This window comes from Paramisgurnus dabryanus, chromosome 16 (genome assembly GCF_030506205.2).
Source record: "Paramisgurnus dabryanus chromosome 16, PD_genome_1.1, whole genome shotgun sequence".
In the NCBI taxonomy this organism is placed as follows: domain Eukaryota; kingdom Metazoa; phylum Chordata; class Actinopteri; order Cypriniformes; family Cobitidae; genus Paramisgurnus; species Paramisgurnus dabryanus.
This window is the reverse complement of record NC_133352.1, coordinates 695,228-712,839: the sequence shown is the minus strand read 5'-3', so window position 1 is coordinate 712,839 and position 17,612 is coordinate 695,228.

Sequence of the window (17,612 nt, the reverse complement as noted above, 5' to 3'; positions counted from 1 at the left end):
CAGCACAGTGCTCATTCAGTAAATGCAGAGTTAAACAGATGTGTTTTTAATCTAGATTTAAAAGTTAGTATTCTAATCTATTTTCTATTTTCTATTTACAAATAAGTGCTTAATAGCAAATCTGACTGACATTTGCTTAATGACATCATATTTGTTATTAACTCCATTTGATATAAACAACACATCTGGATCAGTTATGTATGGACATAGCCAGTTGTTAAATATAAAAAATGTACAGCTTTAGTACTATTTTTAGGCCTACTATAATATGACAGAGGCTGTCATCTGAAAAACTTGTATGTTTGCACATCATATCTATGTCAAAGAATATATATGTTCTATAAGAACAATTACTTTTGTTTAAAAAATAGTCTAAAAGATTTAAACAAGCAACCATTTAGTAAGACCTAGATCTCTATGAATTAAAATGACTGTTTCAGATGAGAGAAACATACAAAATGTGCAGAGCATGTTTGTGTATGTTCCTTTTGTCCATAAAGATATATACGGTTTAATAACTTGCATACCTCACTTTATTTACCTAACTAAAACAGAAAGCCTTCATGGTACTCGATTAAAGGACATGAACATGAATCTGCTAAATGAAATGATATTTGTTATTGACACGATTTAATAACACCATCCACCATTCAGATAACGTATCTGGTTTTGTTTTAATAAATTGTTTCAGTTCTTACACTCAACAACAGTAAAGCCAGTGCAGTACAATTTTCTCTACACTGTATAATACAAATACAAAAACAACTTTGCAGAAGTATAGCTATCACACAGTCATTTTGAAAACGGCCCTGACGAACGGCCCCTAAAGCTTATGACAAAGCATACAAGTTTTATTGAGATCTGGCAATATACTCAAATTCCTTATTGTGATTTTTAGGTGCAATTTTCCGTTATGTCCACTAGATGGCTGTAGAGGATCAATCACTGGCTGACATTTGCACTCACAGAAAACCCAGAAGATGATTACTCTTTAACTAAGTCTACTATTAATAGAACTCTGTACACATTTAAAGGTGCAGTGTGTCATTTTTAGAAGGATCTCTTGACGAAAATGCAAAATGATATACAAAACTATATTATCAGGGGTGTATAAAGACCTTTCATAATGAACCGGTATGTGTTTATTACCTTAGAACGAGACCTTTTTATCTACATACACTGAGGGTCCCCTTACATAGAAGTCACCATTTTCTGCCGCCATTTTTCTACAGAAGCCCTTAACGGGCAAATTTTTTTACTAAGTTGTCTCCGACGATGACATGTTTGTCTGGTGGCGGCTACTGTAGCTTCTCTATGTGTTTCAAAAGCGAGGGGTGAGCAGTGGACTAAGCCATTGGTTGCAATTCATGACCTCACCACTAGGTGCCGCTAAAATGTACACACTGCACCTTTAACTTCATGATTTTACTGTTATAATATTAAAATCACATTTAGTGAAAGACTACCACTTCAATTGTTCTGAGTTATCAGTTTTAACACTCATGTCATTTTATGATAGCTGTGAAACGTGAACATAATTTTGGAGGCACTTACACGACATTTGCAGTAAGAATTATATATTTTTTGTTTTTTATAAGAAAAACTACATACCAAATGAGTGTATAACCATGTCAATATTAAGTCTTGTTCTTTAACAGTCTTGTTTCTCCTTTCTCAGGTAAACGTGTGTGTGTACAATATACAATGCAGAATATCTATATGGCCATGTCCTTAAACGTCTTGTGATCTAAATGGCTTGAACCCCGATAATCGCTGCTAGCAGCTATATTTATTATTATTATTATTAGGGGTTCAAGCCCGAAGGGCTGAAACCCTATTGTATTTGTACTGATTTTTATTCTTTTTATTATTTTTCTTCTGCCGTGAAACGGATCGTGCAGACCAAACCGTAAGGCCTAGAGACTTGAGACTTGCCCAAATGATAGGTCTCATTCGTGCGCGAAGTTGACAGAGCATGAACCCAATCGGCCTATGGGGGGCGCTACAGCGATGGCAAACGCGTTTAGGCTTATACCTCCCACATTTCTTGTCCAAATGTCAAGTGTCTCATATCCCTGGATTCCTTGCATCAAGACGAACAAAATGTATATCTCCGATTTTATTTCCGCTATTTTCGATTTTGTTGAAAAAAATAAAAACGAACTAGTCCTTGGTTTTTCGCCCGATCGGAATCATTCCAGTGCTAAAATGTTCCTTGGAGTTTGAATATCAATAATTATTAAAAAAAAGTTGAACTTTCGACTCACGGTCAACATGCCACGCCCAAACGTCTGAATTGTGGGCAGGCACTAGAACATTATTGGCTATAACTGGGGACAGGAATGAAGTATCAACACGACACTTGGTACTTGTGATGAGAGTCATGGCCTGAGGTTTCATGCAGCGTTTCGTCACAGCGCCACCTAGTGGTCAGACGAATCAAATAATGCTTATAACTTAGGCTGAGTTTAACGTATTTTCATGCGACTTTTTTCCTTGGAGTCCTGAATTGTTGCCGAGTCCAACGATACCAAGCATGCCAGGTTTTGCTTTACGGTTGGTTCTGCACAGGAAAATAGCACTTAAAAAACACGCGCGAATAACTCCGCGAGGGTTATTCCGATCGACTCGAAACGACCATAGGAAGAACATTGTATTACCTTCTGAACAAAAAGTTCTATTGGCGTTATGTTAAAAATTCCATCAGAAATGGCCGAAAATTACAAAAAACGAAAAATTACCTCAAAACTTTGTGTTTTTTACACATAAATGGTTATAACTACGCAACGAAATGATATTTTTTCACCAGATTTGATACGCTGACGTCTGAGCACATTCTGAGGCAATATAACAAAAATGGTATGCCTGCACCACTAGTTGGCCTCATAATTAAACAAAACCTTTGACATTGAGCAAGCCCAATGGTCATACAAATGTTTTTTCACTAAACTAAAGTGTACAGCCATGATACTAGCTAGATGTAACACAGTCATGACCTGAGATTCCATGCACGACTTTGTCATAGCGCCACCTAGTAGTAATTTGTTATTTCACTTAAAAATACTGTAACCTTACATTTAAAATCATGAGTCATCATGGATTATTCCTTTCATGACTTTGAGTATAATCATTGGTGGATTGCAAATCACTCCCTAGCAACCAATGAGAACACCCTAGCAACCATTTAGCAAGAGCTGTATTTCTGTATCAGAACATCGTAGAGACATGGTGTTCGGCTCTTTTGACTCATTAACACTATTTTAACATTTTGTGACCCGAGTTTTGCCAATGCAAGCACCACAAACATTTCCTTCAGTGTTCTATTTGTCAATGTTCTGTGAGAAGAGAGGGAGACATTTCACTGAATGATAACACTTTTTTGCTGATAACTTTGAACACGTGTGTCTGGTAGCTTATTTTTCATCATTTATTTTGTACAATGCAGCATATCTACACAGCCATGCCCTTAAAGGTCTTAATGTCCCAAATCGCTTGAACCCCGGTAATCGCTGCTTGCAGCTATATTTAGGGGTTCAAGCACGAAGTGCTGAAACCCTATTGTAATTGCCAAGGTTTTTATTAGGGGTTCAAGCACGAAGTGCTGAAACCCTATTGTAATTGCCAAGGTTTTTATTAGGGGTTCAAGCCCGTAGGGCTGAAACCCTATTGTATTTGTATGGATTTTTATTATTCTAGTTATTATTTTTCTTCTGCCGTAGAACGGATCGTGCAGACCAAACCGTAAGGCCTAGAGACTTGAGACTTGGCCAAATGGTAGGACCCAATTTGGGGAGAGGTTGATAGAGTATCAACCCGATTGGCCTATAGGTGGCGCTATAGCGATAACAAACGCGTTGATGCTCATAACTCCCAGAATTCTTGTCCAAATGTCAAGTGTCTTATATCCCTGGATTCCTTGCGTCAAGACGAACAAAACGTATATCTCCGATTTCATTTCCGTCATGAAAATTTTTTCGCTATTTTCGATTTTGTCGAAAAAAATAAAAACGAACTAGTCCTAGGTTTTTTGTCCGATCGGAACCGTTCCAGTGCTGTAATATTCCTTGGAGTGTGAATATGAAAAGTTATCAAAAAAAAGTTGAACTTTATACTCGTCGTCGTCAAGTCACGCCCAAACGCCCCCAATGGGCGGAGCCTCTTGGACTTCAATGGCTGTAACTTGGGATTGGAAAGAGGTATCGAAACCAAATTTGGTACACATATACAGCGGACTATTCTGGGGTCACGTGCAAAAAATTGCATCGCTTGACCACTAGTTGGCCCTATAACACTACTTCAACTTTGAAGAGCTGTAACTAGAGAAATATGGGACCGATCAACTTGAGATTTGGCACGGGTGCTCTTGGTCTAGGGTACTATCTGTGTGGGAAAGGAATTTCGCGTAGCTCAAAAAACATGGCCGCCATCGGCCAATCAAGAAAAAGCAGCTATTGGGCAGGGTTAACGGAGGCCGATCGAAACGAAACGTGGTGGACCTGTTTGTCTCTTGGCCATGAAGGTCTGTGCAGAGTAAGAAAAAATTCGGCCTCCGGGAGGCGCTATCACGTTTTTTCAATGTTTAAGTGATTGTGTATTATGCAGTGTTTCAGATATCAACAAGATCTTTATATCATTTAATAGAGCTACATTTAATGAACAACTTTTCCTCAAGAAGCACTTGTCTCAGTCGAATCGTTTGTTAGATATTCATAATTTTCTCTTAAACCTACTTTTGCGAACTAGTCCTAGGTTTTTTGACCGATCTGAACCAATCCAGTGCTGGAATATTCCTTAGACACTGAATATCAATAATTATCAAAAAAAAGTTGAACTTTGCACTCGTCGTCGCAACACTACGGTCAAAAGTACGAAGAGGCGGGGCCACAAATACTTAAATTGCTATCATTTATGATAGGAATGAGATATCAACATGAAACTTGGTACACATATGTATAGACCCAAGCTGAGGTCACATGCAAAAAATTGCAGAGATTGTCCATTAGGTGGCGCTATAACTTAAGAACAAATAACCATAACTATAGCATATGTATATGACACATAAATATTTGTCTGACCTACTTGTTATTTTGCACATTACATCTACTTTCAGGTTCTTATAATGGTCTATGAGGATAATTATTTATCTTTGAAAACATGCCACTCAACAGCCAACCAGTATTAACCATGTACGAGTCAAGCCTAATGGTGTGTGATTACAACTAAACTCATGGGACTGTTGGTCTTATGTTTCCAAGTGTCTGTGAGGATTTTTAGTTCATCTTTCTGAAAATCTTTGCATCTAACACAATGTGTGCAAAGTAAACAGTTCTCTAGATCAGTGGTTCTCAACACACCTGCTTCACATAATCAGCACAATAGTAGAGATCTCTATTAACTAAACTGATTGTGTCAGATGAGAGAAACATACAAAATGTGCAGAGCAGTGGTTCTCCAGAAACGGAGTAGAGAACCACTGCTCTATATGTTTATGTTTATATGAAAAAACTATTTTGTGAACTAATACTTGGTTTTTCACTCAACACCACTAAAGCCAATGCAATACAATTTCCTGTAGTCTGTGAGCAAATATGAATGCCAAATTGTTATCACCAATTGTACGTCTTATTCCTTTAGTTGTTTAGCTTTGAATTACAAAAACAACTTTTCAAAACTACTAGAATTTTTTCAGTCAACAACAATAAAATCAGCGCAGTACATTTTTCTGTCCTCTGTGTGTAAAGGTATATCAAATACAAAATGTAATGAAGTTGAATACCTGCTTTTGTAAGCATAGATTTCATGTGATGTCACACATTGGTGTAGGTGCCATTTGTACGACTGAATTGCAGCATGTGTGTTTAAAGGAACTCATAAAGATATGGATTAAAGTTTTTCATTATCTCCATTTATTTACATCAGTAGCATTAGGATTCTATTCTACCTTCCATGACATAAACGTGTCCTGACATGATGTATAATACAAAGTTGTTACATTTTTATATGTTATTTTTCAAATATTGCACCAAAAACTTCATGTGATAATGCAATTGGTTATTATTCACATAAATGACCTGCTAGAACCCAACTAAAAAGCAGCACTTTATGAAAGTAACACAGACAAATGCTCACCAGCAAATCTGCTGCAAATCTACTAAATAACATGACATTTGTTATTGACATAATTTGATATTGAAAACATATCTGGATCAGTTATTTATTGGCCCAGCCTAAAATCACATGAAAATAATTGCAGAGCTATACCACTATTTGACAATTTAACATGACAGAGCCTAAAAATGTTTCTATTAAAATATGTAACTTTGCTTTATTGTTTCCAAATCCATAAATTAGTATTCTCTTACAATAACACAATAAAAGGATTATATGAAAAATATATACTCTCTGTGTGAAACACAGACCCTCATTAATATACTTAAGAGCATGCTTATCAGGATTTGAGTTAAAAATGTGTCTACCTTTATTTACTTTTAAATATTCAATACTAATTTTATGTTAAATTAATTGTAAAAGGAAAACAATAATTTTAGCCAACAGATGGCAGAAGGTCATCTTCTGCCATCTGCTGGCTAAAATTATTATTTATTATTTAAAATGTATACTCAATGAAATTGTGTTCACAGGTTTCATCAATGGATGCATGATTTAACTTTATGAAGTCAGTATTATTATGTTAAAATAACATTTCGTCAATCATTCTGACGGTATCCGTTTTAACAGTCATGTGACATTCGAACATAGGATAAACATTTAAATAGGTTGATGAACTCTTAAAGGACACCAAGCATATGGAGATTGGTCATTTATTTCAAAGTCTTATTTCCTAACCCTGCCATTTCTGCTTCTGTGTGTAAATGCATGTATGTGTTTTAGCTTATTCTTCATCATTGCTGTGTTATAGATTAGCCATATGAGACCTATATCTCTATATCAGAACATCGTAGAGAAATTGTGGTGGGCTGTTTTGTCTCATGTTAACAATTTTTGAAACATTTTGTGTGACAAATCTTGCAACAGCATGCACCACATAATTTTCTCTTCAGAAAATTTACCTAATTGGTAACATGTTAGTATTTCATATTCTAAGTATATTTGATAACAATGCAGCAAATCTAAACAGGCATGCCCTTAAAGGTCTTAAAGGGTCATATAATGAGATTTTTTAAAGATGTAAAATAAATTGTTTGTGTACCCAGAGTGTGTATGTGAAGTGTTATCTCAAAATACTCCACAGATCATTTATTATAGCATGTTAAAATTGACACTTTGTAGGCCTGAGCAAAATTGTGCAGTTTTTGGGTGTTTCCTTTAAAATGCAAATGAGTGGATGAAATGCAAACACTGATCACAATGATGGTGGTTTGTTGTAATTGAAATTCAATTGTGCTCTCGATTATTTTATTTTTTATCTTTTTCATGTTTTCTAGGTTGATATAAGCACTGGGGACCCAATTATAGCACTTACACTTGGAAAAAGTCAGATTTTCACGCTATGACCCCTTTAAGGTCCCAGATCGCTTGAACCCCGCTAATCGCTGCTTGCAGCTATATTTATTATTATTATTATTAGTTATTATTATTCTGCCGTAAAACGGAACGTGCAGACCAAACCATAAGGCCTAGAGACTTGAAACTTGGCCAAATGGTAGGACCCAATTTGGGGAGAGGTTGATAGAGTATCAACCCGATTGGCCCATAGGTGGCGCTATAGCGATAACAAACGCGTTGATGGTCATAACTTCCACAAATCTTATCCAAATGTCAAGTGTCTTATATCCGTGGATTCCTTGCGTCAAGGCGAACAAAACGTATATCTCCGATTTCATTTCCGTCATGAAAATTTTTTCGCTATTTTCGATTTTGTCAAAAAAAATAAAAACGAACTCGTCCTAGGTTTTTCGTCCGATCGGAACCGTTCCAGTGCCGTAATATTCCTTGGAGTGTGAATATCAAAAGTTATCAAAAAAAAGTTGAACTTTCGACTCGCCGTCGTCAAGCCACGCCCAAACGCCCCCAATGAGCGGAGCCTCTTGATCTTAAACGGCTATAACTTAGGAAGGGAAGGAGGTATCGACACCAAATTTGGTACACATATACAGGGGACTATTCTGAGGTCAGGTGCAAAAAATTGCGCCGCTTGACCACTAGTTGTCACTATAACACCACCTCAACTTTGAAGGGCTGTAACTACGGAAATATGGGACCGATCAACTTGACATTTGACAGGTGTGCTCCTGGTCTGGGGTACTATCTATGTTTAAAAGGAATTTTGCGTAACTCAAAAAACATGGCCGCCATCGGCCAATCAAGAAAAAGCAGCTATTAGACAGGGTTAACGGAGCCCGATCGAAATGAAACGCGGTGGGCCTGTTTGTCTCTTGGCCATGAAGGTCTGTGCAGAGTAAGAAAAAATTCGGACTCCGGAGGGCGCTATCACGTTTTTTCAGTGTTTAAGTGATTGTGTATTATGCAGTGTTTCAGATATCAACAAGATCCTCATATCATTTAATAGAGGTACTTAAAATGAACAACTTTTCCTCAAGCAGCACTTGTCTCAGTCGAATCGTTTGTTAGATATTCATCATTTTCTTTGAAACCTACTTTTGCGAACTAGTCCTAGGTTTTTTGACCGATCTGAACCGATCCAGTGCTGGAATAGTCCTTAGACACTGATTATCAATAACTATCAAAAAAAGTTGAACTTTGCACTCATTAGCACTATTCGGACGGGATTAGTTTTCCAAACGACGTTTGAGTTTCAGCGTGTCCCCCAGGACGTCTGTGATTTTATGTACCGATTCGGACGGGATTAAAATGATGCAGGCTATTCCAGAGATGGGAGTGTCTGTTTCATGCATTTGGGCGTTGCAGTAGCACGTGCTCTGGATACGCGTGTTTGTAATGTTTAATATTTTGCTTTAAATGTAAAATCATGACAGAACATGTAATTTATTAATTTAATTTTAACAAATCAAAATAAAATATACAAATCCTACTAAAGTAACATTAGCCTACTTGTTTTATATAACTGTCTGCTTATAACAAACACAAAATAATGAAGAAATAATGATTAATACAATTTAATATCTTTATTAATTAACATTACCATTCCGGAGTTGAACAACTTTGAACGGAGTTTCTTATAATGTTAATGATATATCAGTGTTTAGTCTTAACAGTGTATGATATTCAGCTCGTCTTGATTTAATTGCTTTATTTTGCCGAATGCGAAAAAACATTAATATCTGAATGAATGGGACTCAGGAAATACAATATACGCGCATTAGTAAGACCTTACGGCAGATCAAGTTGGCCAAAACACGAAATGAACCGCGTTTTCAAAAGATATTGCGGGCAAACACAGACATTTGCATCCGGACGGGATTAAATTTCTCAGAGGACCTCTGAGTTCGGCGAAAAACAGTAGGTAAATTGCTCTGGAATTTTTACGGAGGTCGTCAGAGAAAAACACAGACATGGCCGATTCGGACGGGATTAAAAACACAGAGGACCTCTGAGAAGCACGATTTTCTCAGAGGTCCCCCTGTAAAACTAATCCCGTCCGAATAGGGCTATTGTCGCAACACCACGGTCAAAAGTATGAAGAGGCGGTGCCACAAATACTACAATGGCTATCATTTATGATAGGAATGAGATATCAACACGAAACTTGGTACACATATGTATAGACCCAGGCCAAGGTCACATGCAAAAAATTGCAGAGATTGTCCACTAGGTGGCGCTATAACCTAAGAAAAAATAACGATAACTATAGCATATGTATACAACACATAAATATTTGTCTGACCTACTTTTTATTTTGCACATAACATCTGCTTTCAGATTCTTATAAGGGTCTTTTAGGATAATTACATATCTTAGAAAACATGACGACCAACAGCCAGCCAGCATTAACCATGTACGAGTCCAGCGTAATGGTGTGCCATTACAACTAAACTGATGGGCCTGTTTGTCTTATGTTCTCAAGTGTCTTTGATGATTTTTGGCTCATCATTCCGGAAATATTTGCATCTAGAACAACGGGAGTTACGTTAACTGTGCCCTAGATCAATGGTTCTCAAAATTATTCCTGGAGGCCCACTGCTCTGCACATATACGAAAGTCTTCTATTTTAAACAAATCTACTTTAATCATCAGTAGAGATTTGTATGAACTGAACTGATTGTGTCAGATGAGAGAAACATACAAAATGTTCCGAGCATTGGGTCTTGAGAAACCAATGCGGTTCACTGAGTTGAAAGTACTGCTCTAGATGTTTATGTTTATATGAAAAACAATTTTATGAATTTGCTGTACTATCTGGGCAAATATCAATATGAAACATAAAATAAAATTTTGTCGTTGTATTACTGGATTTGATGTGATGTCACATAGTGAGGTGGGCACCATTTGTAACCTGTATTCTTTATTTCATTTGTAGCTGCTGTTATGTTCCTTTTGTCCATGGGTTTGCATCTGCATGAAAATTATTATAAGATTTAATGATTTGCAGTCATTTACCTCATTAAAACTAAAAGACTTGAGGTAATCAATTCAAGCATTTTGAAATGTGACATTTTCAAAATGGGCCAGACTAAGTATATCTAACTAATTAACTAGTAATGTGAAGCTTATGACAAAATATTAACAGTTTTATTAAGATCAGACAATATATGTCTTTCCAAGACTAGGGCTGGTTGAATAAACATACAGTAGCCATTAAGTAAAGACTGTGTTTTAAGGACTAGTCTGAAGAACTAGTAGTTAGTTAGGGCTAATCAGTCTTACTATTTGGATTTAAATATAATTTAAATAATTTAAATATTTTTTTCATATGATACTTAAAGCAGTTATGTTTAATCATGAAGACAAAAATGTATGACTAACTTTGAATACTAGTCTTAGAGATTCATGTTACTGACCATTGGTTTATGTGTAGTTACAGACTAAAATTAAGGCTTAAGTTTTAGTTATCTTACTTGAAAGTAGCTTACACTGGCCTACCTTTAAATATATCTGGGCCATAGTTTTGTCTTAAGATGTACACCAGTAATGTTTTTTATAAGGTTTGTTTGTAAAAAGTACCTAAATGTTTTTACATAACTAATGGCTAGTCATGCATCAATTTAAACCTGTGGGAAACAACCCTATGAAGTTATAAAGCTTCAAATGTTGTCTTAGAATTCTTCAAATCCTAAAGGTCACTTCACACTGGTCAGACAGACTCCAACAGACGCGTCTGTTGGAGTCTGTCTGACCAGTGTGAAACCCCTGTTGGAAGTTGTTGGATCAAAGTAAATGAGACTTTAGAATGTGGTTGTCTGTTGGTGTCTGTTGGAGTTGGTAGTTGTCTGACCAGTGTGAACTGGCCTTAAAGGTATGAAAAAGATTGCTGTAAATATGTGGATCCTTAAAGAACAATAATAGGCCAACATTAGAAATAATAACTAATAATCACACATAAAGAGAATAAATATTTGGTTATCAGTAGCTTTAGTATTCTAATCTATTTTCCATAACATAAACACGTCATGCTGTGTCTTATAAAGTTTTCAATAATTGTTTATAGAATTATTGCAATGAAATTGTAATGTTATGATACACTTGGTTATTTTAAATATAAATGTTTACTGAAAACTTACTCTAGCACAGCACGTGTGTGAACACAAGGCAAGGCAAGGCAAGGCAAGTTTATTTGTATAGCACATTTCATACACAGAGGTCATTCAAAGTGCTTTACATAGAAATGAGAAAACAATATATAAAAGAGAAAAAAGAAAATTTAAAAATAATAGATACACAATAAAATCACAATAAAAAAAGATACATGAGAATTTTGAATAACAATTAAAGAAAATGAATGTGATGTTAATAAAAACAGTTTAAAATGTTAAACAGAATAAAACAGGAGTAATAGTGGCTTGAGTTAAAGGTGCAGTCAGTGTAAAGCAGCACAGTGCTCATTCAGTAAATGCAGAGTTAAACAGATGTGTTTTTAATCTAGATTTAAAAGTTAGTATTCTAATCTATTTTCTATTTTCTATTTACAAATAAGTGCTTAATAGCAAATCTGACTGACATTTGCTTAATGACATCATATTTGTTATTAACTCCATTTGATATAAACAACACATCTGGATCAGTTATGTATGGACATAGCCAGTTGTTAAATATAAAAAATGTACAGCTTTAGTACTATTTTTAGGCCTACTATAATATGACAGAGGCTGTCATCTGAAAAACTTGTATGTTTGCACATCATATCTATGTCAAAGAATATATATGTTCTATAAGAACAATTACTTTTGTTTAAAAAAATAGTCTAAAAGATTTAAACAAGCAACCATTTAGTAAGACCTAGATCTCTATGAATTAAAATGACTGTTTCAGATGAGAGAAACATACAAAATGTGCAGAGCATATTTGTGTATATGTTCCTTTTGTCCATAAAAATATATACGGTTTAATAACTTGCATACCTCACTTTATTTACCTAATGAAAACAGAAAGCCTTCATGGTACTCGATTAAAGGACATGAACATGAATCTGCTAAATGAAATGATATTTGTTATTGACACAATTTAATAACACCATCCACCATTCAGATAACGTATCTGGTTTTGTTTTATTAAATTGTTTCAGTTCTTACACTCAACAACAGTAAAGCCAGTGCAGTACAATTTTCTCTACACTGTATAATACAAATACAAAAACAACTTTGCAGAAGTATAGCTATCACACAGTCATTTTGAAAACGGCCCTGACGAACGGCCCCTAAAGCTTATGACAAAGCATACAAGTATTATTGAGATCTGGCAATATACTCAAATTCCTTATTGTGATTTTTAGGTGCAATTTTCCGTTATGTCCACTAGATGGCTGTAGAGGATCAATCACTGGCTGACATTTGCACTCACAGAAAACCCAGAAGATGATTACTCTTTAACTAAGTCTACTATTAATAGAACTCTGTACACATTTAAAGGTGCAGTGTGTAATTTTTAGAAGGATCTCTTGACGAAAATGCAAAATTATATACAAAACTATATTATCAGGGGTGTATAAAGACCTTTCATAATGAACCGGTATGTGTTTATTACCTTAGAACGAGACCTTTTTATCTACATACACTGAGGGTCCCCTTACATAGAAGTCACCATTTTGTGCCGCCATTTTTCTACAGAAGCCCTTAACGGACAAATTTTTTTACTAAGTTGTTTCCGACGATGACATGTTTGTCTGGTGGCGGCTACTGTAGCTTCTCTATGTGTTTCAAAAGCGAGGGGTGAGCAGTGGACTAAGCCATTGGTTGCAATTCGTGACCTCACCACTAGGTGCCGCTAAAATGTACACACTGCACCTTTAACTTCATGATTTTACTGTTATAATATTAAAATCACATTTAGTGAAAGACTACAACTTCAATTGTTCTGAGTTATCAGTTTTAACACTCATGTCATTTTATGATAGCTGTGAAACGTGAACATAATTTTGGAGGCACTTACACGACATCTGCAGTAAGAATTATATATTTTTTGTTTTTTATAAAAAAAACTACATACCAAATGAGTGTATAACCATGTCAATATTAAGTCTTGTTCTTTAACAGTCTTGTTTCTCCTTTCTCAGGTAAACGTGTGTGTGTACAATATACAATGCAGAATATCTATATGGCCATGTCCTTAAACGTCTTGTGATCTAAATGGCTTGAACCCCGATAATCGCTGCTAGCAGCTATATTTATTAGGGGTTCAAGCCCGTAGGGCTGAAACCCTATTGTAATTGCTCAGATTTTTATTATTATTAGTTATTATTATTATTTTGCCGTAAAACGGAATGTGCAGACCAAACCGTAAGGCCTAGAGACTTCAAACTTGGCCAAATGGTAGGACCCAATTTGGGGAGAGGTTGATAGAGTATCAACCCGATTGGCCTATAGGTGGCGCTATAGCGATAACAAACGCGTTGATGCTCATAACTTCCACAAATCTTAGCCAAATGTCAGGTGTCTTATATCAATGGAATCCTTGCGTCAAGACGAACAAAACGTATATCTCCGATTTTATTTCCGTCATGAAAATTTTTTCGCTATTTTCGATTTTGTCGAAAAAAATAAAAACGAACTCGTCCTAGGTTTTTCATCCGATCGGAACCGTTCCAGTGCCATAATATTCCTTGGAGTGTGAATATCAAAAGTTATCAAAAAAAATGTGAACTTTCGACTCACCGTCGTCAAGCCACGCCCAAACGCCCCCAATGGGCGGAGCCTCTTGGAATTAAATGGCTATAACTTAGGAATGGAAGGAGGCATTGACACCAAATTTGGTACACATATACAGGGGACTATTCTGAGGTCAGGTGCGAAAAATTGCGCCGCTTGACAACTAGCTGGCGCTATAACACCACCTCAAATTTGAAGGGCTGTAACTACAGAAATATGGGACCGATCTACTTGACATTTGGCACGTGTGCTCCTGGTCTGGGGTACTATCTATGTTTAAAAGGAATTTTGCGTAACTCAAAAAACATGGCCGCCATCGGCCAATCAAGAAAAAGCAGCTATTAGACAGGGTTAACGGAGGCCGATCGAAATGAAACGCGGTGGGCCTGTTTGTCTCTTGGCCATGAAGGTCTGTACAGAGTAAGAAAAGATTCGGCCTCTGGGGGGCGCTATCACGTTTTTTCAGTGTTTAAGTGATTGTGTATTATGCAGTGTTTCAGATATCAACAAGATCCTCATATCATTTAATAGAGGTACTTATAATGAACAACTTTTCCTCAAGCAGCACTTGTCTCAGTCGAATCGTTTGTTAGATATTCATCATTTTCTTTTAAACCTACTTTTGCGAACTAGTCCTAGGTTTTTTGACCGATCTGAACCGATTCAGTGCTGGAATATTCCTTAGATACTGAATATCAATAACTATCAAAAAAAAGTTGAACTTTGCAGTCATCGTCACAACACTACGGTCAAAAGTACGAAGAGGCGGTGCCACAAATACTACAATGGCTATCATTTATGATAGGAATGAGATATTAACACGAAACTTGGTACACATATGTATAGACCTAGGCCGAGGTCACATGCAAAAAATTGCAGAGATTGTCCACTAGGTGGCGCTATAACCTAAGAACAAAGAACGATGACTATCGCATATGTATACAACACATAAATATTTGTCTGACCTACTTGTTATTTTGCACATAACATCTGCTTTCAGATTCTTATAAGGGTCTTTTAGGATAATTACATATCTTAGAAAACATTGCCGACCAACAGCCAGCCAGCATTAACCATGTACGAGTCCAGCGTAATGGTGTGCGATTACAACTAAACTGATGGGCCTGTTTGTCTTATGTTCTCAAGTGTCTTTGATGATTTTTGGCTCATCATTCCGGAAATATTTGCATCTAGAACAACGGGAGTTACGTTAACTGTGCCCTAGATCAATGGTTCTCAAAATGATTCCTGGAGGCCCACTGCTCTGCACATATACGAAAGTCTTCTATTTTAAACAAATCTACTTTAATCATCAGTAGAGATTTGTATGAACTGAACTGATTGTGTCAGATGAGAGAAACATACAAAATGTGCCGAGCATTGGGTCTCGAGAAACCACTGCGGTTCACTGAGTTGAAAGTACTGCTCTAGATGTTTATGTTTATATGAAAAACAATTTTATGAATTTGCTGTACTATCTGGGCAAATATCAATATGAAACATAAAATAAACTTTTGCCGTTGTATTACTGGATTTGATGTGATGTCACATAGTGAGGTGGGCACCATTTGTAACCTGTAGTCTTTATTTCATTTGTAGCTGCTGTTATGTTCCTTTTGTCCATGGGTTTGCATCTGCATGAAAATTATTATAAGATTTAATGATTTGCAGTCATTTACCTCATTAAAACTGAAAGACTTGAGGTAATCAATTCAAGCATTTTGAAATGTGACATTTTCAAAATGGGCCAGACTAAGTATATCTAACTAATTAACTAGTAATGTGAAGCTTATGACAAAATATTAACAGTTTTATTAAGATCAGACAATATATGTCTTTCCAAGACTAGGGCTGGTTGAATAAACATACAGTAGCCATTAAGTTAAGACTGTGTTTTAAGGACTAGTCTGAAGAACTAGTAGTTAGTTAGGGCTAATCAATCTTACTATTTGGATTTAAATATAATTTAAATAATTTAAATATTTTTTCACATGATACTTAAAGCAGTTATGTTCAATCATGAAGACAAAAATGTATGACTAACTTTGAATACTAGTCTTAGAGATTAATGTTACTGACCATTGGTTTAAGTGTAGTTACAGACTAAAATTAAGGCTTAAGTTTTAGTTATCTTACTTGAAAATAGCTTACACTGGCCTACCTTTAAATATATCTGGGCCATAGTTTTGTCTTAAGATGTACACCAGTAATGTTTTTTATAAGGTTTGTTTGTAAAAAGTACCTAAATGTTTTTACATAACTAATGGCTAGTCATGCATCAATTTAAACCTGTGGGAAACAACCCTATGAAGTTATAAAGCTTCAAATGTTGTCTTAGAATTCTTCAAATCCTAAAGGCCACTTCACACTGGTCAGACAGACTCCAACAAACGCGTCTGTTGGAGTCTGTCTGACCAGTGTGAAACCCCTGTTGGAAGTTGTTGGATCAAAGTAAATGACACTTTAGAATGTGGTTGTCTGTTGGTGTCTGTTGGTGTCTGTTGGAGTTGGTAGTTGTCTGACCAGTGTGAACTGGCCTTAAAGGTATGAACAAGATTGCTGTAAATATGTGGCTCTTAAAGAACAATAATAGGCCAACATTAGAAATAATAACTAATAATCACACATAAAGAGAATATATATTTGGTTATCAGTAGCTTTAGTATTCTAATCTATTTTCCATGACATAAACACGTCATGCTGTGTCTTATAAAGTTTTTAATAATTGTTTATAGAATTATTGCAATGAAATTGTAATGTTATGATACAATTGGTTATTTTAAATGTAAATGATTTACTGAAAACTTACTCTAGCACAGCACATGTGTGAACACAAGGCAAGGCAAGGCAAAGCAAGTTTATTTGAATAGCACATTTCATACACAGAGGTCATTCAAAGTGCTTTACATAGAAATTAGAAAACAATATATAAAAGAGAAAAAAGAAAATGTAAAAATAATAGATACACAATAAAATCACAATAAAAAAAGATACATGAGAATTTAGAATAACAATTAAAGAAAATAAATGTGATTTTAATAAAAACTGTTTAAAATGTTAAAAAGAATAAAACAGGAGTAAAAGTGGCTTGAGTTAAAGGTGCAGTCAGTGTGAAGCAGCACAGTGCTCATTCAGTAAATGCAGAGCTAAACAGATGGGTTTTTAATCTAGATTTAAAAGTTAGTATTCTAATCTATTTTCTATTTTCTATTTACAAATAAGTGCTTAATAGCAAATCTGACTGACATTTGCTTAATGACATCATATTTGTTATTAACTCCATTTGATATAAACAACACATCTGTATCAGTTATGTATGGACATAGCCAGTTGTTAAATATAAAAAAATGTACAGCTTTAGTACTATTTTTA